At 41.9% G+C, this 25,609-nt stretch overlaps 1 protein-coding gene across 2 annotated transcripts in view; it reads right to left on the bottom strand.

Annotated features, from left to right (window-relative positions):
- Positions 1 to 25,609, bottom strand: part of LOC138736334 (procollagen galactosyltransferase 2-like) — a 156,331-nt gene that overhangs the window by 104,346 nt on the left and 26,376 nt on the right. Inside the window, exon 1 of one of the 2 annotated variants that reach the window (XM_069885733.1) lies at positions 1,008 to 1,154. The exons of the other annotated variant lie outside the window; for it this stretch is intronic. The gene's annotated coding sequence lies outside the window, so the exon portion shown is untranslated. Of the gene's footprint in view, positions 1 to 1,007; positions 1,155 to 25,609 lie in introns of those variants that run through there. 2 annotated transcript variants of the gene reach the window in all.

Genomic DNA, 25,609 nt, shown 5'->3' with positions numbered 1-25,609 from the left:
GCTCACGGGAAAGGCTTTGGGAGTAAACCCGGAGGAAAAATCCGGAGTCGGAGTCCTGAAGGCGGCTGACTGCTGTACCCAGCACCGGCACGGCAACTCTTAACGATGCTGTTGGGACCAAACTGTATCGACCTTCGGCGTTGCTTTGGACCTGTCATTAGCATGAAGGTTGGGAGTGGGAGGGAGGTCCCCACTGCATGCGCAACAGATGGATCTCCATATCAACTCTTGCGCCCTGGAGAGGCCACTCCAGCTACTACCAGAGGCGCATGGACGAAGACGATCGACGGAGGCCACACTATTAATTGCAGGTTCTTAGAAACTAACCAGAATCGACCGTTAAACTGAACTGTTACTTTCATGTTACAAACTCTGAAGCGAAAGGGAAAGTGGGTTGAGAAGCCAACCTACAGATGCTGAAGATTTGAAATAAAAGCAGAACGCTGGAAGAACTTCAGCGGATCAGACACATTTTCAGATCAATGAAGTATCGTCAAGAACGCAGGGTTAAAATTTGCTCTTGCATAAAAGTCTGTCAATGCTAACAGGTCATGGTGAGTGAATATGTATGCGTTCTACAAGAGAGAGAATCTGTGAATGAACGAGACCGTGGGAGCCTGTATGCCTTCGTGTTTCTCGTCGTCTGTGAGTCATTCTTACTTAGTCAGTAGGTTTGTGTTCGTGAGTGGGGTGTGTGTCATGAGTTGAATAACAACTAAACCATTATACAAACTTGCAAGTTTATTTGCATGATTAATCTATGTTTACAGTTTGTAAACAGAGTGTTCGCAATCAAGTGAGTGTCGGTGCAAAGATACGTTTGTGGGTGCATGTGTGTTTGTTTGTGTGGGCGCGGGTGTCAATCGTGGCGTAAGTGATACAGTGTTGAAGTACCAACCAATCATGCACCGAGCACAGCCCAGTGTCCGAGACAACCGCGAAGTCGCGTCTCAAAGCTTAACACTTCTGACTGCATCAAACATTAAAACAGAAAGAAAAGGACAAACCCGGTTAAACCTTGCCAGCCGTAAACATCAGCCACGTATATTTTGATTCATTTTAAGTATTGCACCTGGTGTGGACTGCGACCAGCGCCGTTTCTCTGCGGGATGTCCCAGCCAGTTGCGGGTGGGATGACAAAGGCCAACGCGGACAAACGATATTTGCGGATATAGAAAAGGGAATTAAGATATGGTTACGAAGTGACGATAAGGCTGGACTGGTTTGGGATTATTGTTATTACCGATTTGCGTTTAAAAGTGGCAAGTATTTGAGGCACGAAATGAAAAGATCTAATTTTGTCGAACGCTAATAAAAATGATAACAAAACACCCTCATTGAAATTAAGAACAAAGTCTCGCTTGTAAATCAACGGGCGCTGGCAAACTGTAACATCTCATAACTAAAGCGACACAAGGTAACAGTGAAGGGGACGACAAAACACTGTGGAGGAATAAAGGGCAAAAAAAAATTGCGGCGAATGTTTAACCAGTCCCCTGTCCAGGTCCAAATCATGATTAGTTAGATCTGCCAAGTGCAGCTATTAGTTGAACAAATGAATTCATTAAGTAATGCTACTAATTGGTAAAAATGTTGAGTAAATTCACCGTGAACTTTGATTTGTTGCTCTTTTTATGCATATAATATCGGGACGAATGAGGTGAAGTGTGGAAAGAGGTGAATATTAAGCCTCTTCGCACAAATGTGATGTCGATCTCAGAGCTGAATGAGACTGATTTGTCTCGCAGCAGAACAGCTGTTCCAGATGTGTCTGTGCGGCGCCGGACCTGTTCAAGTCCTGTTGTCCCAGATGTATTTCCTGCTCGGGCTAGTTCGCCGAGTACTGACCATTAATAGTAGGAGTGATGTTCTAAACCCGTTGAACGGAAATGATGTTCCAAGTGAGTCGAGTGTGAACCGACTAATAGTTATGCTTCTTCTTCGGCAGTAATTTGCTCCCACACCGATTCTGTGGGCTGATGAGGGCAATGTGGGTAGTTTGTGAGGAGCTCGTTTCCACTTTACGCTGGGCTTCTGCGGGCTCCTGATACAAGGGCTCGTGTTTCCCATTCCGAATGCTCCTCCGCTTTGCGCGATCAAAGGTTCAGAGAGTGTGCGTGGGGAAGTCCCATTTCCTCAAAGAGGTTCCGACCTCCTTGAATTTTTGCCTCTGATACTTGTTCCTCTTGCGAGAACATAAAGGAGCTCGGAGATGCCGCATCCGTGACCATCTTCAAGGAAGGAAGTTCTTACGACGTCAGTTGACAGCGCCTTCTAAAGTCAATTCTGGAGGTAAAATGTATCAGTTGTTCTCGAAGAACTGCCACAAGAGGGAGACTTCGCCAATCATTAATCCACGCTCGTTTGTGAACTGGAACATGAGCAGCAGGGTCAGTGTTCACCAGGCAACGAAGATGCTCGTCCTCCACAAGGACTGTTGTTCTTCACTCGCCTGTTTGCTCTATTCACTTCCACTTCAGGGCACCCTAAGAACCTGATGTCATAATTCAGTTGTCTCTTAATTAATCTTACACTGACTTTATTCCCTCGCTGGTGGTTCCGAAAGTCTGTACCAGCGAGCAAAGATTTGTATTTATACAGAGCCTTTCCTCCTATTAACAATGAACCAAGGAGCTTCACATGGGAGATCTCAAACATCTAGTCAGGCAAGGAAATGATAGGTAAGAACACTTGACCAAAAAAAAAGATAATCTTAAATGAGGCAGGAAGGAGAAGGTAAAAAAAAAGTTCACAATTAGAAACTTAATTATTGATAACACACTCCATCTCTCCGAGTCTCTCAACAATAGCTGCAGAAATTGTTAAAACTAGATAGTTGTATTCAGGGGTAAAACAGGAATGTTCGGAGACACTGTGCTTAAATTAAAAACACAATGCTGGAGAAACCCAACGTACTTCATATAGCAGAGATAAAAATACACAACTAACGTTTCGGCTTGAGGTGCGAGCAAAATGTACTGTTTGGCCTGCTGAGTTTCTCCAGCATTGCGTTTTTAGTTGTAATTCATATTGTTTTGATTTTGCACTCCTGAAATTTGAAATATACTTAAAAGCTAAAATAATATTTTCAAAAATGATGCTAGCGGGGAGAGGAAATGAGCAGAAATTGCTCAGGCTACCATGAGACGTTGATTTTTTTTTTTAACCCGAATGTTCGTTTTAACTCGTTTATTGTTTAAAAGCAGTTTTACAGTCGCCTTTATCCATCATTCCCAGCTCACCGCAACTTTGGATTTTGTTTTGCCTTGGTCTTAAAAAAGGCGTTCGTCCGTAAATCGAATTAAAATGACAAGCGGGAGAAAGCGACAACAATTCAGGTAAGTAAACAGCTGCTCCGCCGTCTGGGCGAGGAATTGTTCAATTAACTTGGACTAGCCGTGCTTTAAAAGGATCTCATTTGTGACAAAAGGACTTCCCCCAGAACTGTGGTCAACGACACCGAACAAACGGGCAACCAACTACAACTGACGGACATCTGAAAACTTCATCCAAAAGTTCGAAAATACTGTGAAAGCGGCAGATGCTGGAAATCTGAATCAATGACAGGATTCGCCTGAGACATGACCGGTGCATCCCTTGCCACAGATGCTGCCTGAAGAGTGAGTGTTGCCAACATTTGCAGTTGTTGGTTCAGAGGCCACCCGACCGATCGGGTAAATCTGAACTATTTAAAGATCTACTTCGATAGGAAGCAGAAGATATTTTTACTGTCTTAGGAAGGGTTGGTTGAATGTCCAATTCAGATCTCTGACGGATGCCTTGAGGCCCATAGACGAACCGATCCAGACTTCGTTAAACTGGGACATTGTCGAATAACATTTCGGGTCTCCTAGTCCAATTGCTTTGAAGCAGTCGACCACATTTGTGACACCTTCATTGTAATTTAAGATAAATCGCTCGGCCGGTGTTATGGCAGCTTCTGTCTGGATATTCTGTCCTGTCTAGGCTCTATCTACCTCAACAGAGACTAAGGTCGGGATGAAGGCAAGGCGTTTAGCACATTCAAATTCCTTCACTTCTTTTCAGATTCAGAAAGAAAACCGGGTTCGTTTTCTCACAACACATCGTCACTTTAAAAAGGTAACGTATCCAGTTACGAAGAAAACGGGTGGAAGTGGTTAATTCTTTCAGAGAGCTAGCGTGAGCGTTATGGGAGGAGTGCCATCTTTTTGCCCTGTGAAATTCTATGCCAGGTTTTTTTGTTATTGACGATGTGGGAACATGGGTGCACCTGTAAATTCCACGAACGGCTCTATTTAAAGTTAGGCTGAGCGCCCAAGAAATGAACGCACCACGAGGAACTTTATAACTTGCAGGGATTTTTATACCTCTCACTTAAAAAGGGTCAGACGTCAAGAAAATCTTATTCTTTATCTGCTGATTGGTTACATTTGTCCCTTTGGGTTCACTGTTGCCGAGCAACTTGTGCGAGTGAGCCAAGAAGTCCCCTTTCCAAAATGTATCTAAACACACACTCATACATAGAGGCAGAGTGGAGGGGGCGGAGAAAGGGGATGGAAACAAGGAAAATTGGACATTTTTGTTTTTACATGAAATAATTAACATTTAATACGAACTCGTAACTTCAATGGACCGTTTCGTAAATCAAGCAGAATCAGGATTGAACATTTGACCCAGAGTCAGTGATATATTTAAAAAAATTACAGCGCGGACGTTTCCCGGAATTTCCCCTTAAAAAGTTGCTTTAAGGAGGTAAACAAACCTAAAATGGATGAGGGGGGGGGGGGTGGCTTGGGAGGAGGGAGGGGGGGGGAGAAAAAGTCACTGTAAATGTGTGAAAAAGAAAAAGTGTATATCATGGCTATTGTGATTTATGGTGTGAAAAATTAAAAAAATTAAAAAAAAGGAGGTAAACAAGAATAAAAGTGAGGCCGTGGAGTATTCTTTAAAAAAAAAGTAACATAAACGTTTACAGTGAACGAAAGAAATGAGTTTTCAGGCCGAAGTCTAACGCCTGGAGGATAAATCAAACAAATCAGAATTGAAGATCCAAACAAAACGATTAGAGATTTGCCTCCCAGCGACGAGGTTTAAGAAGGGGCAGCGTGGAAAAGAACTGAGAATGTCGCAGCTCTCCAGCTGTTCGTTGTGCACAACCACAACGGCACCTCATTGTGGGGGATCGGGCCTCAAGTCCTTTGCCAAGCGCACACCGAGTACGTTGTAAAGGTACACCACGGAGAAGAGCATTGGGCTATTTATAAATAGATATGCACGTGGTCCTCGGCAAAAGCCAAACCGCTTACTCGACATCGAACAGAAAGAAAGCTCCCGTTATGTGTTTTGAAACCGATAATGTGCTCACGGAACAGAAGCGTATTTACATACATTACACATATTAAATCAAACCTCGAACCTTGTGTAAAGAGTTTTTTTTCCCCCAATGGTGTTTGCTTTAAGAAGTGCCTGGATATTTCCCAGCTGCCGTTCTCTGCTATAGAGACTGCACAGATTCATTACTTTGGTCACAATGGCCATTTATCACCCCGTGGCGTTATTCAAATGCAGTGCCAATTGAAGACAATCGTCTTTTTTCGCTCTCTCTCCCCTTTGGTCACTGTACATTTATTGTTCGACGGCGGAGGGGAGGGGGTGTTGAGGAAGAAGAGGGCGCTCAGAAGCAGCCCCCTTTCACACTAACGGAGCATGCAAACGCGCTGCGAATTGCACCTCCTCGAGCGGAGTTTAATGTCATCTTAGTTGGCGGGGAGAGTCACAACAGCGGGAATACCGATGCTCAAAGAAGAGGGAATAAGGAAGAACCTCCCCCTCCCAACTCCTATCACCCACTACAGGTTGTGTGTGTACACGCGATTGCTCCAACCGTAGCGGGTTAGATTTCAAAGGTAAAATTGAGATTCCGATTTTCTTTATTTTCTTTTTAGGAGTGGGATTTCGTATTATTTTTAAATGCCCGTGCTTTCTTGAACGAAAGCATCCTGTGTTGACGCGAAAATGGTGGCCAAAATGATGCGGCCCTTGTTACAAAAAAAAAACCCCACGGTAACTGCTCGTCTGGTCGTGCCGTTCTATTTTATAATTTGCCCGCAGTCTTTTCAGAAAACGTTGTGCGATTTGATTCTCAATTGGTCTCGGCTTCATTGGATCACAACGAGAAGAGATGCAAATGGTCGGAGAGTGCGTTTGTCAGCAAATCTGTTTAAAATGTGTGTGTCTGTTCCATCGAAGACAAAATGCTTCCTCCAAGAGCAACCAAAAAAAAAGCTTTAGAAATTCTCGCTATTGATTGTCCAAACGCAATTCTTGTGCTTTTACTACGCGGACCCCGAGAATTGTGGATGGACATCCGTAGCTGGATTTTCACATTCTGCTTTCGTCTACCGCATTGAGAAAGGGGAGGAGGGGGGGAAAGAAAGTATTACAACTCCAGTTTTTCTGATCTGAGGGGAAAAGGGAAGAGACTGGGGCTGAGGAAGCGGAGGCTGTGCGATCCGCGTCGATGCCACAGATGAAACAAGTGGATTTTCCCCATTGTTGACGTGAAGAAGTGAATACAGCTGGCAAATTGGACGGGAACAACACCCAAGAAACCTTCCGGTTATGTGTTTATATTATGTTTTCCAAGATAGTGGTTTATATTTTTGTGAAAGTTTAAAAGCGGGACAAGCATATAAAGTTGCATTAAGAAATTATGCCGTAATGTATAACCACAGTGCCGATAAATTATTGTAACAAGTCGGGTCGTTTACATTGAGTTCGTTAAAATATATATTTCCAGTCGATAAGTTGTTACTTTTGAATATATGAAGCAAGGTTTTGTAGCAAATGAGGTTTCACTTATTCTGCATTGACGATCGTCTGTGGCGAACTGTACTGTGATCTCGTATATATTTACTTCAATTAATAAAATATTCTGACGTTGTTACGAAACTTAATAGCACCTGTTCCGTCACCCCGGTTTTTATCCCCCCCCCCACCCCCTGTGGGGTACAACTTCTTTACAAGCTAATATTAGCGTTTAAAAATAAGAGCTATATTTAGCACAATCAAACGGCTCTGGGTAAAAATGGTTGCGCCTCTAATCGTTCACAGAAGCCCTTTTCCCTGCCGAACGCCGAAATGTACCACTTAATTCTCACGGGACAGTCGCGTCCGACGGTGTCCCATTCATTTTCAAGAATTTAGATTTGGGCCAGTCAACTGCAAGGATCTTTTTCAGAGATTTCTGTCTACCAATAACTTTAATTATTGACCATTATGGTCAATTATGGTTCACCTCAGGGACGTTAGTACAGTTACGATTTTGGACAGTGTGTGCACATATGTGTTTGGGAGAAGGTGGGGGGAAAGAGGGGTGAAAATGGTCATAACAAACGGAAAGGTACCAAAGGATAAATTATTCGTTCTTTAATATAAATATACAAGCATTAAATACCAAAAGAAATAGACCTCAAATGTATAATTTTCGTTGAATGTTGACATTATCTTTAATTGTTGTGGGACTGGTTTAATTGCCATATAACTTGACACAATTGTTATATTGTAAAGAAGGGATTCAGGACTACGGGTCGTTTTATTTTTCAGTTTGCCATCTAAAGTTAAAACTAATTTTCGCCGCTTTGGATTTCGTCCTAATGTAGAGAGATGAAGGGATTTGGAAATTATAGAGTAGACCCGCTTGACTGTGAGATGTTGAAGAAACCACTTTTGTGGTTTTCTTGTCATAAAGAATCACTCGCTTTTTTGGGGAAAAAAAGTTCAATTAACCGCCATGTAAAGTTGATATAAACACAACGTTATCTCGGTCTTCCAATGTATAATCCAGCTGGCCCTGCCGAAAACAAAACCACAAAGGGGAAATCCCGGTCACACTTAAGTTACTGAATGCACAGTGTGTGAAAATAATGAATTCCTTCAGCAATTTACAGCAGCATTTGGAAATCAAAATGAAATATTCCTTTGCAGCCCCCAATTCTGGATGCAGTTGTACTCAGCCCTCAGCCGTTATCAAGGGGATTTATATTTCTTTACCTTGCGGAGTTTGATAATATTTCCAGCAACACGCCCCCCTCCCCTCCCATTGCTTTAAAAAAAAATGAGTTGGTTGGAATGGATGGACTCCCAGGTTGAAGTGGAGCACCTTCCAAAGTTGGCAGTGCCAGATCAGGAAGAGATGAAATTGACCCCAAACCGACCAAGGAAAATAAAATGTAACAAAGGGAAACATTCCAACTCTTGTGACTTTCCACCCAAAAGAACCCAACGTTATTCGGCCCTAATCAAATCCAGGTGGACATCTAGAGCAGCCATTTTCTATTTGGAAGAATAAAATGGAGGAATGTTTGCTGTAAATAACAAAAAATGAAAAATAATGCAGAGCAGTTGGCCAATTTTCTAACGATCGTGACGCTCGGATGTTTTCCGTGTTCAACTGCGTGGGCCACACCATGGCACCTGGGCCGCTGCTGTGATCCCTTGTGTGGGGACAGTGCGACAAAACTGGCGAGTCTGTCACCCCCCCCCCCCCCCCGTCGCGAATGCGGGCGCGTCCACGCGGCTCACGACCCACACTGCGAACGGCCGCGGTTCCAGCTCCAAGCACCCGCTTGCTTCCGTTTCAAGGCGAACGGAAGTGGAGTGGAAAGGGAAGCGAACCCGCGCCGGTTTCGGCGATACCAACCATTAGTTCCCAGTCGGAATCGTTAATCAGGACCAGAATGCCAGGTCTCCTGAGAAGACAAAGAAGCAGAATGGAGGTCAGTCATCAGACAACTTTCGGAGGGCTCCCATTCATCTTCAAAAGGCAATCTCGGTGGGAATGATCAAAAGTGAAGCGTTTGTCTTGGCGTCCAACAATTGGCTTGCAGTTTACAAATGGCGAGGATGGCCTCATCTCCAACCACTTCATCTCAGCTTTCATTTTTAAGAGTATGCCTGTTAGATTATGGAATGCCTCAGAAACTTAACGCAAAACCGAGCCAGTGGCATTGCTTCAATGTTTGCAAACACGCCCTGGCTCTCAGACACAACAGCAAAGCCACCAGACCCAAACTACAGCGCAGGAGCTAGATGAAAGTAACGTCTCTCTGCCACGCGGGGTGATGCGTCTTCCCCTTGGCAGAGCTGCTCTGGAGATTTTAAGATGTTCATCGAGGCCGGTTTTATAGTGATAAATTAACGCCCGGCAGATCCAGGGCTTCTGATACACAGTCTTGTGAGTTCCAGAGCACTTTACTACATCCAACTCAAGACTTTGGAAGGGGAGTATGCAAATTGGGTGCCAATTTGAGCCCAGCAATGTCCCACCAACAACAGTCCTTAGATCATCAGATAAAGAGATGAAGGATAAACATTTGCCCCAGTCAGGAGAACTTCTTGCACTAATTACCCAATGGGACCCTTTGTGTCAGTTTAATACATTTCCAATAGACTAACATTCCTTCAGTACTGAAAAGAGAGATTCAAGGCTCTAATGTGAGACACGACTAGGAGATTACCACACTAGCTCCTTTCAGAGACTAGTATATCATATTCTTCAGCGTCTAGTGCAAGATGAACAGAAAATTGCTCCAATTCCAGGGAAAACCAAAGCCATCGTCTTTGGTCCCAGCCACTAACTCCATCATTTTATCACCCTCTGTAGAATATCCTGCCAAATTTAAACCTCATCAGATTCATCATGTACCAACCCTGGTGTCAAACACACTAATTAAACCTAATTGTGTTATCTAATGCCCAAAATTTCAAAATGTTAAATTACTAATTTTTTTTGGATATTTCAGCTTCTGCCTTAATCTTGAGATGCTTGTCTTTATGTAATAAAGCATAATGTTTAAAAAGTTCATTTAAAATTCTAATTTTTGCTTCTAGGTATGCAGTCATTGTGAATTTTATTTTAAACGTAATTATCTGCTCAACAATTCACAAGAACTAGATGGATTTAAATAGCAATCTTTGTCACAGACACAAACTCTTTATTCCATATTAATTAATTAACTGAATTTAAATTTGTCAGCTGTCACAATAGATTTGAAACTAATTAATTCACACCTCTGAACAACTCATCCAGCAATTTAACCACCCTGCTCCACCTTACCTGCAAGAGCCCTAGTTCAAGAAGAGCTCAGAGCTATCAGTCAATGGAGAAGGCCACATTTAGCTACCATTCAATGGAGAACACCTCGATCATCTAAGACCAGTAGTGGCAAAGAATCATCTTCTATAAAATGCCATACATCTGTACCCTCAAAGTTTTGGGTTGTTTTGGCCTTCCACCCTTGTTGATCAGACAGTCAACATTCAAGCTGCAATTACAATTTTTAAACAAACTATTAGATGGCAAAATATTTTATAGTTGATATGCAGTTAGTCTTTATGATGGATTTTGTCATCCGTGTTAATGTGTTCCAACAAAATCATTAGTATCCACAGAGATACGTTTATTTTATCAGTAACACAGAGTGGTCTAGATCCACTGGATGTTATTCCTTCTGAATCATGAAGATTTATCCTAGTTTTGCTCATCAGACCACAGAGATTACACAATTCTCAGCAAGGTAGAACCATCGAGATATATTGTTATGAGCAGAATAGTGTTTGGGGCAATTTTGATGGGATGAGTTGGCCTATTCTGTCCATGGCATTTACGTCCATGAAATGCAGGGCAAGGAATATTCACGGACATGTTATTTCACTGCTTGAAGTATAACACCACGGGATATGTAATACAATGTGTTCCATTGCACATTTTGTGGGTTGTCGAGTAGAATTTAAAAAAAGTTTTATGGCTTGAACAACTCACAGAGGCAACATTCAAAAGTTCAAATTTAACATTAAAAATGTTAACTCTACAATACCAACCAATTTCTTGCCATTTCGCCGTAATTCATTCATATTCACCTGATCCAAATGTTGCTTCTTTAGCAGGTTGCAGTTCCATACAATAACTTAACGTGATTTTTAATGTTCACCTGTCTATTCAACTGTTCAGGTTCAGAGTTCCATTCTGACCTGAACAAAATGTACTTTGTAGTACAGCATTATAGGAAATTATCAGGATGACTTGTCGGGAGAACACTAAGAATATGATATAAATGGAAAAGGCAGAAAAAGCAACTTTCTATTTATATATTTCCTTTCAATGCCTGGGTTGTCCAAAAGGTTCTTCATGGATTCTGATGGGAACTATTATTATAAGCTGGGCAAAGACAAACAATGTGATTAGGAAATCATGAATTTGTTTGTTGAAGAATGAATATAAGCCAAGATTTTTTTTTGTCAGGATTAGTGTTTGAGAAACTTTTTCCATAGTATCACAGGGGGAAAAAAAACTCACTGCAGGGCAATATTTGTGAAGCAAATTGGGATGGCCTTACCCATAACTCACTGTAATCATTAAGATGGGTGCTGGTTTCCATCACTGAAATGGCATTATGTGAAATGTCTCCAAGTTCTCTGTTTAAAGAACATAAATTGATGAAACATTAACTCCAAAAAAAAAATCAGCTGGATGCTTACATCTTGTTTAAACTCAGCATGAGAGGTTCACTATTAGCACTACGCGCTTGACTTAATTATATGCAACTTTGATCTGCAATGACTTCACTTCCAAGAGACCACTTGCTGGTTTCTCAGTTGAGCTGCTCTCTTTTGGGTTTTAAGAGATAAAACTGATTGTTGTGGGTCCCATTAGGTGGTTGCATCAATTAAAAAAAAATAATTGTCTGAATAAGACTGAATGGGAATTTTCAGAGATTAGAATGAAAACTGGTTCAACTTTCTTAATTTCTACATAGATCCAGTTCAGCCCACCTCTCCCTCATGCTAATATGCTTCACCTACACCTCCAGCAGAAATTACATTTTTAATTTAAATTTTATTTACAGCACAGTAGAAGCCGATTCCGACCATTTAAACACATGCGACCCAATTACACCCAAATTAACCTGCAACCTCATATGAATTGGAGGGTGGAAGGAAACCAAAGCACCGGGGAAAACCCACGCAATCACAGGGAGAACGTACAAACTCCTTACAGTCTGCGATGGATTCGAACCTGGCTCACTGGTGCCGTAACAGCTACATTAATCAAGCCGCCCATGGGGTGGTAGGTTTGCTCAGTGATCACAATTGACAGATATTTACCATACACTGACTGCAAAGCCAATGCAAGTTCCCAACAGTTAACAGGCACAGATTCGGATTTTGACCTGGTGGTCCATGTGCTTCAGTGCTGTCATCTCCTAATAGAGTCACACCAATCATAGTACACTATCATTATGAAATACAAAGATACCTGCACGTGTTTAAATCTGAAACAGGAACAGAAAACTGTGAAAGAACCTAGCCAGTCAAACAATATTTGTGGAAAAAGAAACCCGTTAGCATTTCAGGTCAGGGACTCTTCCTTAGAAACTGGGGGAGGCACTGCTCCACTTTCCTTTCAAAGTTCAGATTTATTGTCAGAGTACATACATGACATCACATACAACCCTAAGATTCTTTTTCCTGTGGGCCAGGCAGAGTTACCATCTATTGGTAGTGCAAAACTGTACTCAAGAAGATGTGTATACATGTAAACAAATAAAGAAATGAAAACAAACTGACTGTGCAATACAGAGAGAAAAAGTCAATAAAATGCAAAAGTAAGAGCTCTTAAGTGAGTCCCTGATTGAGTTTGTTGTTGAGGAGCAGGATGGTGGAGGGGTAACAGCAGTTCCTGAACCTGGTGGTGTGAGTCTTGTAGCATCTATAGATTTTGCCAGATGGTAGCAGGGAGATTAAAGCGTGTGCTGGGTGGCACGGATCCTTGATAATTGCTGCTGCTCTCTGACGGCAGCGTTTCCTGCAGATATTCTCGATTGTGGGGAGGGTTTTGTCTGTGTTGTCCTGGGCTGTGTCCATTACATTTTGCAGGGCCTTCCATTCAGGGGTATTGACGTCCCCATACTAGACCATGATGTTGCTGGTGAACACACTTTCCAATGCACATCTATAGAAATTTGACAGGGTTTCTGATGTCATACCAAACCTCTGCAAACTCCTGACAAAATTGAGGGGGAAATGTGCTCCAGGAATGATCCTCCAAGATAGTGACTCCCAAGAATTTACATTTGCTCACTCTCTCCACCTCTGATCCCCAAAGATCACTGGATTGTACACATTTGAATTTTCCTTCCTAAAATCATTGGTTTTGGTGACATTGAGTGCAAGGTTGTTGGTGCACTATTCAGCCAAGTTTTCAATCTCCCTCTAATCCACACAGACATTAAAGTATAGCAAGTAGAGCAGAGGGCTAAGAACGCAGTCCTGTGGTGATCTGGGGTTGATGGAGATTGTGAAGGAGATGCTGCTCCTTGCTTTTGGATTTTCTTGTCACCTCACACACCATTATTCAAAGACAATGATCCCACTTATCCATCTTTTTGCTTGATTTTCAAAAGGTGTTTTGAGTTTGTAAAAATATTAACGTGAGATATCACATCAACATTGATCATGCTCTCCAAAGCAGACAGGCAGATGGACTTACGGGTTTAATGATGGGAATCTCAAACTATTTCCTTAATTTTAGTCCATGAAAGGAGATGGTATTTGCAAAATTTTACCCACAACCACAGCCAAGAATACCACAGGCTAGAGATCAGTCTATGCCCTCTCATTAAAGACAGAATTTGGCAAAATTAAACAAACCATCTTTCCTTCAGTAGTTTCCCTATTCATTATAAACTCACCTCTCCCATAAATTATCCTGCACCAAATTCTACCTATATCTTATCCCATACTAAGTGCTGCCCTTGACAACTTGTACCAAGATCTACCCATCTTCACATAATAAGTCCCATTCACATACTGTCACCTGCTCCTCACTAAATTCTATGGGATTCCTTTGGCCTTTACATTGAAAGCCCATACCTTCATGACATATCTGTAAAAAGAAAAACATTTTCATGGGTATATCCAACATGGGTCTGAAAATATTACCTTTACTATTTTAAACAGATACCCACTCCATACACGTGCATGAAGAATGACTTCCTGATTAGACTTGAGTATGCCTTTTTCAAGTTGGAACCTTTGTCCTCCATTCAATTTTCAGATGCGACATTTTCCATTCTGTTTACTAGCTCATTCGGATGGATACTTCCTCTTCAGGCTGAAATACCACCTGCATCTCTAAACCTTTCATTACAATAGAGCAATATTTCTTGTGATCATCCTGGTAGCCTTACTCTCTTGTGACTTGATGAACAGAACTGGAGGCAAGACTCAAGATTTGGCTAACCAAACCAATATGTAGACTTCCTCCCAATTATAGTCTTTTCTCCAATTTCTGAATCCCCATATAACATTGCTGGTCTCAACTTCAATAACATCTGTACAGAGAGTAGTTGATTTGTGGAATAAGCTGCCAGAGGAAATAATGGAGCAGGTACAATTGCAACATGCAAAAGACATTTAGTTGGGAGAATGGATACAAAAAGTTTACAGGGATTTGGGCCAAGCTCAGAAATAGCTTACAAATAGCATGGATAGGTTGAGGTGAAGGATCTGTTTCCATGCTGTTACAGAATGAAACTATTTCAATGGGAATTGAACACCAAGGGAGATTTGCTTCAGTTATATAGGTATTGGTGAAGCCACATCTCCATCACCATGTCGAGTATAGTTCTTGCTATTTAGGATATGATGTGTTGGATGCTGTTCAAAGGAAGTTTACCAGACACAAGTGGAAAGGGTGAGTTATCTTGGACTGATTGAAACAGCAACATTTGTATCTGCTGCTATGATAGAGAGGGAACTTGACTGAAATGCAAAATGGCGAGCAATCTGGACAGGATTGGTGTGGAAAGGGTTTTTGTGTGGGAGAACCTAAAAATTGTGAGTCACTGTTTAAAATAAATGCTCACTTCTTTTTAGGGCAGATTATTTTTCCCCTGAGATGAATTTGAATCTTTGGAACTCAAAAAGCAGCAGAGCCAGAGTCTGAATATTTTTAAGGCAGAGATAGGTCAATTCTTGATAAAGGTGAAAGGATCTGTCTGCAAGAGCAGTGATCAGCACAAATAAATGGAGTAGTCAAAATCCCAATTTCAAACTAGGGAAGTTCTTTATCATGTTGCATTGCACCACCATGGTGCTAAATGGAATAAACAGAACTGAATGAGATAGTCATTTAAGAAAAGGTTGGATGTGTACATGGAGGTGAGGGGTTGGAGGGTTATTGGCAGAGAGCGGGAGGTTTGAGCTAGTGGAGCTGTTCTAGTGAACCGGTGTGGACTCGAAAGGCCAACATGGCCTGTTTCCGCTCCGTAAATGGTTATATGGTTACCAGAGATCAGCAAGAATCAGATCAGCCATAACGAGATAAATGCAAGGGACTGAGTGGTCAACTCCTGCTCCTGGGTCTGTATATTTGTATGATCAAGGCACACAAGTCACACTCACCTTCAGTCCTTAGACTCTGGACTGAACTCCTCTTCTCACAGCACCTTTCTTAGACACACTTCAATTGCACTCATGAACTTTTTAAACCTTTATTGTCATGTAATAGTACAGAACATGTTACCTTTCCACTTCCCACAATTCTCTAAAGTCCGATCAGAAACCGGGATCTGAGCACTTGCATAAAAATAGCCTTTGACCCATCAAGCACTTGCAATGAACTGACAACATTTACTGTGAAGTCATCTTTTGCTTTAATTCATAGTACAGGCAGCTGAAATCACTAAATCTCACACAAGTGAGCTGGGAGCAGTTGCTCAGCAGTGTGAACAGAGAAGAAGCATTTTAAAGTGGCACTTGGAAGTGCAATCAGAGCTATTAATTCAGAGCTTGTCAAAAGGGAAGGCATCAGTTCATCAGTTAATGATCAAAGCTGGATGGAAAAACTGTTTGATCATTAGTACACTTGGAACGTCTTTTTCAAAATAGGTGCACTGCATATTCCAACCATTCGGTGTGCCCTGAATTCTAAAGTAGATCCATAGGGCCAAATAGGAGCTGAAAACCACTGCAGCACATCATGCACTGTGACAGCAGTGGACTTCACGATTATGAGAGGCAGTTTAACATGGCAAGCAACATTAAAGCTGAAGGGTTCCACAATCACAATTTCCTTTCCATTCTTCACAATGCCGAAGTATCCGGAATTACATGCAGGTCAGCAAACACCCAGTGCCCATGCCATTGTCATTTGTCATCTGTCAGCCAATCCTCCAGAGGGGCCTGATCCTAGCCTTAGTCAACTGTCACACACCAACTGCAGCATGACATGCCTGCCCAGGAGGTGAAGGAGGAAGTGCTGCACCAAATTGACAATCAGATGTTCAACTGCACCCCCACCTGTTCCCTTAGGGGGTTGGGAAAAAAAATCCCATGTCATTATTTTGACCAAAGAAGGGGCTTATGCTTTGTGTTCTGTCCACTGTTAATCCAACAATCAACAATACAAAACTTGTTGGTCTGCTCACTTCTCACCATGTTATGTGAGTGGTGACCGTGCATGCATTGACTGATACACTTCGAAGGTTAGCACATGGACTACAACCCAAAAACACTGTTGACTCTGTCTTTTGGGCACTCTGAATTTATAAAAGGGAGCTCAATAAATGCACATTAATTCTTCTAAATGACAATTTGCAGTAAACATCACTTGCTGGACATTAAAATCAGGAACCCTATGACAGAAGCAGTCAGATTGGATATACATACTTTGAGATCTGGGAGGCCGAAGGATGTGTTTGGAGCAACGGGACAAGTCTCTTACTGAACAGTGCACCAATGATTGGAGATAAAAGAAATTTATTTTAGAGATTTACCACATAAAGATCCTGCCTAATGATCATGTGCAAGAGGTGGTACTATCAGTGAGCAAGTTGAATGGAGCATGCCAATTCAAAAGTTGAGTTGTCTGATCAAACAAAAACAAATGTTCAGCACAAAAACTTTAAATGTAGTTACAATTCTAAAAAGTCATCAATTTTTCTCATAATCAATATTACCATGTCAAGGTTAAGAAAAAAGTGCTAGATCTTTTTGAAAATAGATGTTCCCAGAGACCTGTCCAGATACATCTCCAGTTTCTGCAGAAAGCAAGGGAAGAGATTGCTGGGTACAGGAAATGTACCGGAGGATTGGACATTGGCAAATGTAGTCCTCTATTTAAAATAGATAAGAGGAAGAACCCTGCAAATTATAGACCAGTGAGTCTGATGTTTGTTGTGGGCAAATTATTGAAGAGGATTCTCAGGGTCCGGATCTACGAGCACTTAGAGAAGCATAATCTTCTTAGGGATAGTCAGCATGTCTTTGTGAGGGGCAAATAATGCCTCAAGTCTAAATGAGTTTTTAGAGGTGACAAAAGAAATTCATGAAGGCAAGGCAGTTGATGTATATATTGATTTTATTAAGGCATTTGATAAGGTTCCCCTGTGGTAGACTCATTCAGAAAGTCATGACCACATGGAATCTATGGAATCTTGGCTACGTGGATTCAGAATTGGCTTGCCTGCAGAAGGTGATACTAGATTAGTAGATAGAAAACATTCTGCCTCGAGGTCAGTGTTTTTTGTGACTTTTATAAAAGTCTTGGATGAAGTGGAGGGATGGCTCAGTAAAGTTGCAGATGATCCGAAGGTTAAAGGTATTGTCGAACATGCAAAATGACATAGACAGGATGCATAATTGGGAGGAGAAGTGGCCAATGGAGTTCAATTTGATGCAAATTAGAAGGCTGAACTTAAAGATAGAGTATGTAGTTACTGGCATCATTTTTAGCAGTGTGGAGGAATAGAGGACCTTGGGGTCCAAGTCCATAGATCACTCAAGGTTGCCATGCAAGTTGATAGGGTGGTTAAGGTGGTGTATGGTGGGCTGGCCTTCATTACTCGGGGACTGAGTTGCAGAGCTACAAGGTAATGTTGCAGCTTTATAAAACTCTGGTCAGTCCAAATTTAGAGTATTCTGTTCCGTTTAGGTTGCCTCATTATAGGAAGCATGCAGATGCTTTACAGTGGGTACAGAGAAGATTTACCAGGACTTTGCCTGGACTGAAGAATATTCCTTAAAAGCAAGGTTGACCGACCTCAGGGTTTTCTCTATGAAGTGATGAAGTATGAGATACGACTTAATAGAGGTATTCAAGATTGTGAGGGGCATAGATAGGGTGGACAGTCAGTACCATTTTCCCGGGCCAGCAATGGCCAATACCAGAGGACACCTGTTTAAGGTGAATGGAAGAAACTTCGAGAGATGTCAGAGGTAAGTTTAAAAAAAAATACAGAGAGTGGTGGGTGCCTGGAATGCATTGCCAGGGTGGTGGTAGAGGCTGGTATTGGGACTTTAAAATACTCAGATAGACACATGGATACAGGATTGCATATGTGAAGTAGGAAATTATGAGATTGTTGTGGAGGAAGTCTTCAGAGGTTGGCACCTTGTGGGCTGAAGGCTTTGAACTGTGCTGTAACGTGTGGTTTCCAAAATGCAGGATGAAACCGTTCCAGTTAATTATCACCCAGTCCACTTGCAATCATCTACACTGCGGGAAGATGCCTTAACTCACTAATAAACAGCTCACCAATGCCCGGTTTGTTTTCACCAGAGCCGTCTCACTCTAGTCCCCACCTGTTTGATTCAAACATGCCCCAAAGAACTGAACAATGAAGAGTCATAGCCCCAGACCACTGACTGCTTCTTGTTCACAGATGTTGCCTGGCCTGCTAATGTTTTTTTGCCCCACAATCTTCTGTGTTTGTTTGTAAAAGTGATCATTTTTATTAAGGCAGCATTGCATTGAGTGTAGCATACAGAAGCTCTAGTAAAACTAAAAGGCATCCAGGGGAAAATACTTCAAGGTATAAAGTCATATCTCACACCCAGGAAAATATACAATAAACAATAAACAATAGGAGCTGGAGTAGGCCATTTGGCCCATCGGGCCAGCACCGCCATTTTAGATCATGGCTGATCATTACCATCAGTACCCCTTTCCAGCCTTATCCCCATAACCCTTAACTCCGTTACCCACAAGAGTCTTATCTAACTCTCTTTTGAACATAGTCAGCGAATCCGCCTCTACCACCCTCTGTGGCAGAGCATTCCACAGATTCACACTTCTCTGGGTAAAAAAATGCTTTCTCATCTCCATCCTAAAGGGCCTACCCTGTATTCTTAAACTATGCCCTCTAGTCCTCGTCTCCCCCATCATTGGGAACAAGTAATCAGACTTCACCTTGTCTATCCCCCTGATGATTTTGTATACCTCAATCATGTCCCCCCTCATCCTTCTAAACTCCAATGGATACAAGTCCAGTTTTTCTAGCCTTGCTGCATATGACAACCCTGCCATCCCTGGAACTAACCTTGTAAATCTGCGCTGCACACCCTCTATAGCTAGTATGTCCTTCCTCAAGTTTGGAGACCAGAACTGGACACAATACTCCAGGTGGGGTCTCACCAGGGCCCTGTATAACTGCAGAAGGGCGTCTCTGTTCCTATACTCCAATCCCCTCTTTATGAAAGCCAACATTCCATTTGCCTTCTTCATAGCTTTCTGAACCTGCATGCTAGCCTTCAGTGACCGGTGAACAAGTACACCCAGATCCATTTGCACTTCCCCACTCCCTAGCTTGTCTCCATTTAAATAATACTCAGCTTTCCTATTACTTCCCCCAAAATGAATAACCTCACATTTGTTCACATTGAAATTCATCTTCCATTTAGCCGCCCACTCCTCCAGCCTGTCCAAGTCCCTCTGCATTTTCCTTACCTCCTCCTCACACCCCACACCACCACCCAGTTTAGTGTCATCTGCAAATTTGCTCATGTTATTTACAATCCCCTCATCCAAATCATTAACATAAATTACAAACAACTGAGGACCCAACACCGATCCCTGAGGCACTCCACTCGTCACATCCTGCCATTCTGAAAAAGACCCATTTACTCCAACCCTTTGTTTCCTATCTCTTAACCAATTTCCTATCCATGTCAGCACCTTACCTCCAATACCATGCTCCCTGATCTTGCCCACTAGACTCCCGTGCGGTACCTTATCAAAGGCCTTCTGGAAGTCCAAATACACCACATCCACTGGCTCTCCCGAGTCCACCCTCTTTGCCACATCCTCAAAAAATTCCAGAAGGTTAGTCAAGCATGACTTACCCTTAAGGAATCCATGCTGACTAGCTCTTATACTATTATTACTGACTAAGTGTTCTGCTATTTCTCCTTTTATGATGGACTCCAATATCTTCCCCACCACTGATGTCAGGCTAACCGGTCTATAATTTCCCGTTTTCTCCCTCCCTCCTTTCTTAAAAAGCAGCACCACATCAGCCACTCTCCAATCCTCAGGGACCTCCCCGGAATCTATGGAACTTTGGAAAATGTCGACCAGTGCCTTCACAATTTCCATAGCCACCTCTTTAAGCACCCTAGGATGCAGCCCATCAGGCCCTGGGGATTTATCAGCCCTCAGTCCCAACAATTTACTCACAACCTCCTGCTTCTGGATCCAGATATCCATTAGATCCCCTACCTCCCCAGTAAAGTTCCCCAAGTCTCTTGGTACCGCATGACCACTACCCCCTAACTGACTATAACCTATATCCTCCTTGGTGAAGACAGTTGCAAAGTATTTGTTAAATTCCTCTGCCATCTCCTTGTTTCCGGTAATAATTTCACCCTTGTCCATTTTCAAAGGGCCGATTTTAGACCGAACCAATTTCTTCCTCTTCACATACTTAAAAAAGCTTTTGCTATCCTCCGCAATATTATCTGCTAATTTCCTCTCGTACTTCATTTTCCCGTCTCTTATGGCTTTCTTAGTTACCCTCTGATGTTCTTTGAAGGTTTCCCAATCCTCTAATTTCCCACTCCGCTTCGCTATCTTATAATTACTCCCTTTGGACTTGATAATGCACTTGATTTCCTTAGTTAGCCAGGGCTGCCATTTGCATGCTGGAATTCAGTCATCCCTGCCTCAGGCCATCACTTTGTGGGTGGCTCAGATAGTGACCAAGACCCATCCACCTTTAGCTGCTTCATCACTGATCTTCCTTCGACTGCACAAGTAGTAGGAACATTCACTGATGATTAAATAATGGTCGATTTCATTTGCCAACGGCAAGATCCACATATTCAGGAAAGGACTGATGGCTGATGAGTAACATGCAATCCTCAAAAATTCCAACAAACAACTACTTACACTTAACATTCAAATGGCACGACTGTGACCGAGTCTTACAACATAAATCATCTGCGAGTCTCAATTGGCTTGAAGTGGACCAGTCACATAAATACCGTGGCTTCAAGAACAGCTGAGAGACTGGATACTATGTGGGTGACTCACCTCCTGTCATCCCATAGCAATTCCACAAGGCACTAGACTGGACCGTGACATTAGATGCTGTCAGATATAGATATTAGACAAGTATTGTTCTTAGAATTTTCAAAACTTTCTATCTAAAATCATGTTGGAAACCCCAAAACAAAACACTGGGAGCAATTGTTTTTTTTTAAAAATTTTTTATTTTTCACACCATAAATCACATTAGCCATGATATACACTATTCCTTTTTCACACATATACAGTGACTTTTTCTTCCCCCCCCCCCCTCCCTCCTCCCAAGCCACCCCCCCTCATCCATTTTAGGTATACAATCTAGGTTGCATTAAACCAGTCAGACAATGTTGTCATTCAACAAAAATACACCAGAAATTCTACTGAGTCCATTCTTTTCTTTCCTTCTCCTTCCATCAACTTAGGTAATGTTTGTCCCCGGTAGGTTTTCGCTATTGTATTTAATGTAAGGCTCCTATACTTGTTCGAATATTTCAATATTATTTCTTAACCTATATGTTATTTTTTCTAATGGAATACATTTATTCATTTAAATTTAGTAGTTTCTTCCTTTTAATTTGGTTATGTATTCCATTAATATTTAAAGTCATATAGTTCAGCGTAGCCCTTTTATATTTTGTTTATCTTCTCTTTCCGTTTTTCCATCATTACCTTTCCTCCTTTTCCATTTCTGTTTTCTTATTTTCAACTCTTTATAAGACAACATTCCTACAACATCCAACATTTTCCTTATTCTCCTATTTCTATCTTATTTATCCCCAATCTCCCCTTCACCTCCTGAGTTGTCCTTTATCCCTTGTCGGACAACCACATCTCCCCTCTCCATTTGGATTTGCGAATCCACTCGCAAGCGTCAACTGATTTTGCAGTGACCGCTATTTCCCCTCACCCCGCCCCCCCCAGAAAAGATTTCACTTTTCATATGTCACAAAGGTCACTCTTTTAATTCCCTCCTTATTCTCTCTATTCCATTACCTTCCCTTATTAATTCTTGTCTATACTATCTATATTTTCCTCTAAGTACAGATACATTCACGTATGCACATTGTCTCTATTCACTCTTATACCTCTTTACCCGCATACATATCAATCGTGATCATTTTTACTCTCATTACCCGTCTTCATCCCTCAGTCTATTTTTGTCTTTACCCACATACATATCAATCGTGATCATTTTAACTCTCATTACCCGTCTTCCTCCCTCAGTCTATTTTTGTAATTGTTCTGCAAATTTTCGTGCTTCTTCTGGATCCGAGAATAGTCTGTTTTGTTGTCCTGGAATAAATATTTTCAATACCGCTGGATGCTTTAGTATAAATTTATACCCTTTCTTCCATAAAATCGCCTTTGCTGTATTGAACTCTTTTCTCTTCTTTAGGAGTTCAAAACTTATATCTGGATAAATGAAGATTTTTTGCCCTTTATACTCCAGTGGTTTGTTGCCCTCTCTTACTTTTTCCATTGTCTTCTCCAGTACCTTTTCTCTTGTAGTATATCTTAGGAATTTTACTACAATAGATCTTGGTTTTTGTTGTGGTTGTGGTTTAGAGGCCAATACTCTATGTGCCCTTTCTATTTCCATTTCTTGCTGTAGTTCTGGACATCCTAGGGTCTTAGGGATCCACTCTTTTATAAACTCCCTCATATTCTTGCCTTCTTCATCTTCCTTAAGGCCCACTATCTTTATGTTATTTCTTCTGTTATAATTTTCCATTGTATCTATTTTTTGAGCTAGTAGTTCTTGTGTCTCTTTAGTTTTTTTATTAGATTCCTCCAATTTCTTTTTTAAGTCTTCTACCTCCATTTCTGCTGCTACTGCCCGCTCTTCCATCTTGTCCATTTTCTTTCCCATTTCTGTTAAGGTCATCTCTATTTTATTCATTTTCTCTTCTGTGTTGTTTATTCTTTTTCTTAAATCCTTAAATTCCTGTGTTTGCCATTGTTTAAATGACTCCATGTATCCTTTAATAAGAGAAAGTATATCCTTTATCTTGCCTTTCTTTTCTTCTTCTATTTCACTGTACTCTTCCTCTTCCTCTTCTTCTTCCTCTGGGTTGGCCATCTGTTGTTTCTTTGGTACCCTTTCCTTCTCTTCTTTCTTGTTTCTATTGTCTTCTGTGGTCTCTTCTTGCTGCAGGTGTTCTGCAGCTGTCGTTGCCGGCTGTGGAGATCGACTCCCCAGCTGGTCTCCCCTCCCGTCGGTGTGTTTTTTTTCATTCGCATCGCGCATGCGCGAAACTTCGCGCATGCGCGGTTGCGCACTTTTACTCGGCTCAGCGAGCCATTTTTGTAGTCCATTATTTACCGACCTGAGGGAGCGGGTTTCTCTCTCCGCAGCGGGCCTCTTCGGACAGGTAAGGCCTTCACCTTTTTCCTCCTTTGTCTTCTCTTCCTCTCTTCTTACCGTTGCTTTCGATTTTTCTTTTTTTGTCGCCATCTTCTTTCCACCTTTATACTCACTTTTCTGTAACTTTTATTTCTGTGCCTTTGTGTTTTCCTTTGATTTTCCCGACTTTTCTGGAGAGGGCTGGAGTTCACCGTCCGGCCACTACTCCATCACGTGACTCCTCCTCAGTCAGCAATTGTTGAGAGAGAATCAATGTTCCAGGTCAATGATTCCTTGGCTGGTAGAAAGGAATTTCTTCTAGTGTCAGAAACCACAACAGGTGGATATTTTTCCCCCTTTCAATATACTTTGAATGGTCTACAGATCAGCAGGAAAAATTAAACACAAGAAAACATGTAATTGATCTGGTGAGGGGTAGGCGTCTTGTCAGTACGTGACACCATTCAGTATCCATGCACGTATTAGCCATTAGAATGGGATAGGTGGGGAAGAGCAAATCACAAAGCCCATTCACTTTAAAAGATACCTCATGAATGATGGCGATGCAGTTATTGAGACAGAGTCACTGGGTCACGTGCAGTTATGGGCAATGGGTTGTAGAAACTAAAGATAATCTTCAGTTTCTTCAAAAGATGCTGAAGATTCCAGAAAAATTCCTTGGCAACACTACAGGAAACAGTGTCTCAAAGATTCCAGAAACCACATGAAGGTAATGATATTCTTTATTCACATCCCTGTCCTGTGAAACAGAATGCAGCACAAAAGCTGTGCCATGCGGAACACTGAAAGGCACAAAAGATTGCTCCCTTATGCAACATCTTCCCTCGATGAACAATGCAATAAAAAAAAAAAACAGAAAATATTGGGGGAAATTCCCAACTAGTCAGATTGTGGAGAGAGAAACATTCCAGATTGGGACCTTTCATCGAAACATCGCATCTTGCCCAACACTGCAGTGCATTGCTGCACCATCTGAACCATAACTGCCCAGTAGAAAAGTGTTAAACAACTGCATAATTTAAACACAAGGGGCTATTCTCCCCCTCAAACCTGTAACATCATTTAAAAAGATCACAGGTCATCCAACCTTTGCTTTGACACCACTTTCCCCTTCTCTCTCCACGCCACTCAACTCCCTTGTAATATAAATGGCTGTCAAGGACTGGCCTGACTATTTCATTGACCTCCACCACATTTCTCTGGAGTAGATAATTTTAGAGATTTACAGACTTTAAATTCTTCCTCACCTCCATCTTAAATGAGTAATCTGTTATTAAATGAGCACCTGTACATCCAGAGGGCTTATTTACTGCATCCAGTGCACCCTTTGTGGCATTCTCTACATCAGAGAGACTGGTCGCAGACTGGGAGATCTCTTCGCTCAGCACCTTTGCTCCATTCGCAACCACTGCGACCTCCCAGTGGTCAACCATTTCAATTCTGGGTCACACTCCTGCGCTCACATGTCTGTCCATGGCCTTATGTACTGCCCCACCCAGACCACCCACAGATTGGAGGAACAAAACTATTTTTTTTTTTCTGGGCACCCTCCAGCCACATAGCATGAACATTGACTTTACTGCTTTCCATTAAACCTGCTCGCCTTTTCTTTCTCCTCCCTCCTTTTCCTGTCTTTCCTATTCTTTCACCCACCCTCCCTCAATGCTGCTGTCCCATCCCTCCGTTCTTCACCTATCATCTCCTTCCTTTACCACCCCCCCCCCCACCCCACTCTTTTGTTTGGACGTCTGCTGGCATTTTCTAATACCTTGATGAAGGGCTCAACCCCGAAATGTCAGTTATGTCTCTTTACCTTTGCTATATAAAGGACGCAGTTTGACCTGCTGAGCTTCAACAGCTTTTTGTGATTTACTTCTTAACCTCTTATTTGGGTA

The sequence above is a fragment of the Narcine bancroftii genome, chromosome 1 (genome assembly GCF_036971445.1).
Source record: "Narcine bancroftii isolate sNarBan1 chromosome 1, sNarBan1.hap1, whole genome shotgun sequence".
NCBI lineage: Eukaryota > Metazoa > Chordata > Chondrichthyes > Torpediniformes > Narcinidae > Narcine > Narcine bancroftii.
Note: the sequence above shows the minus strand (reverse complement) of the source record. Positions and strands in the feature narration are given on the sequence as shown.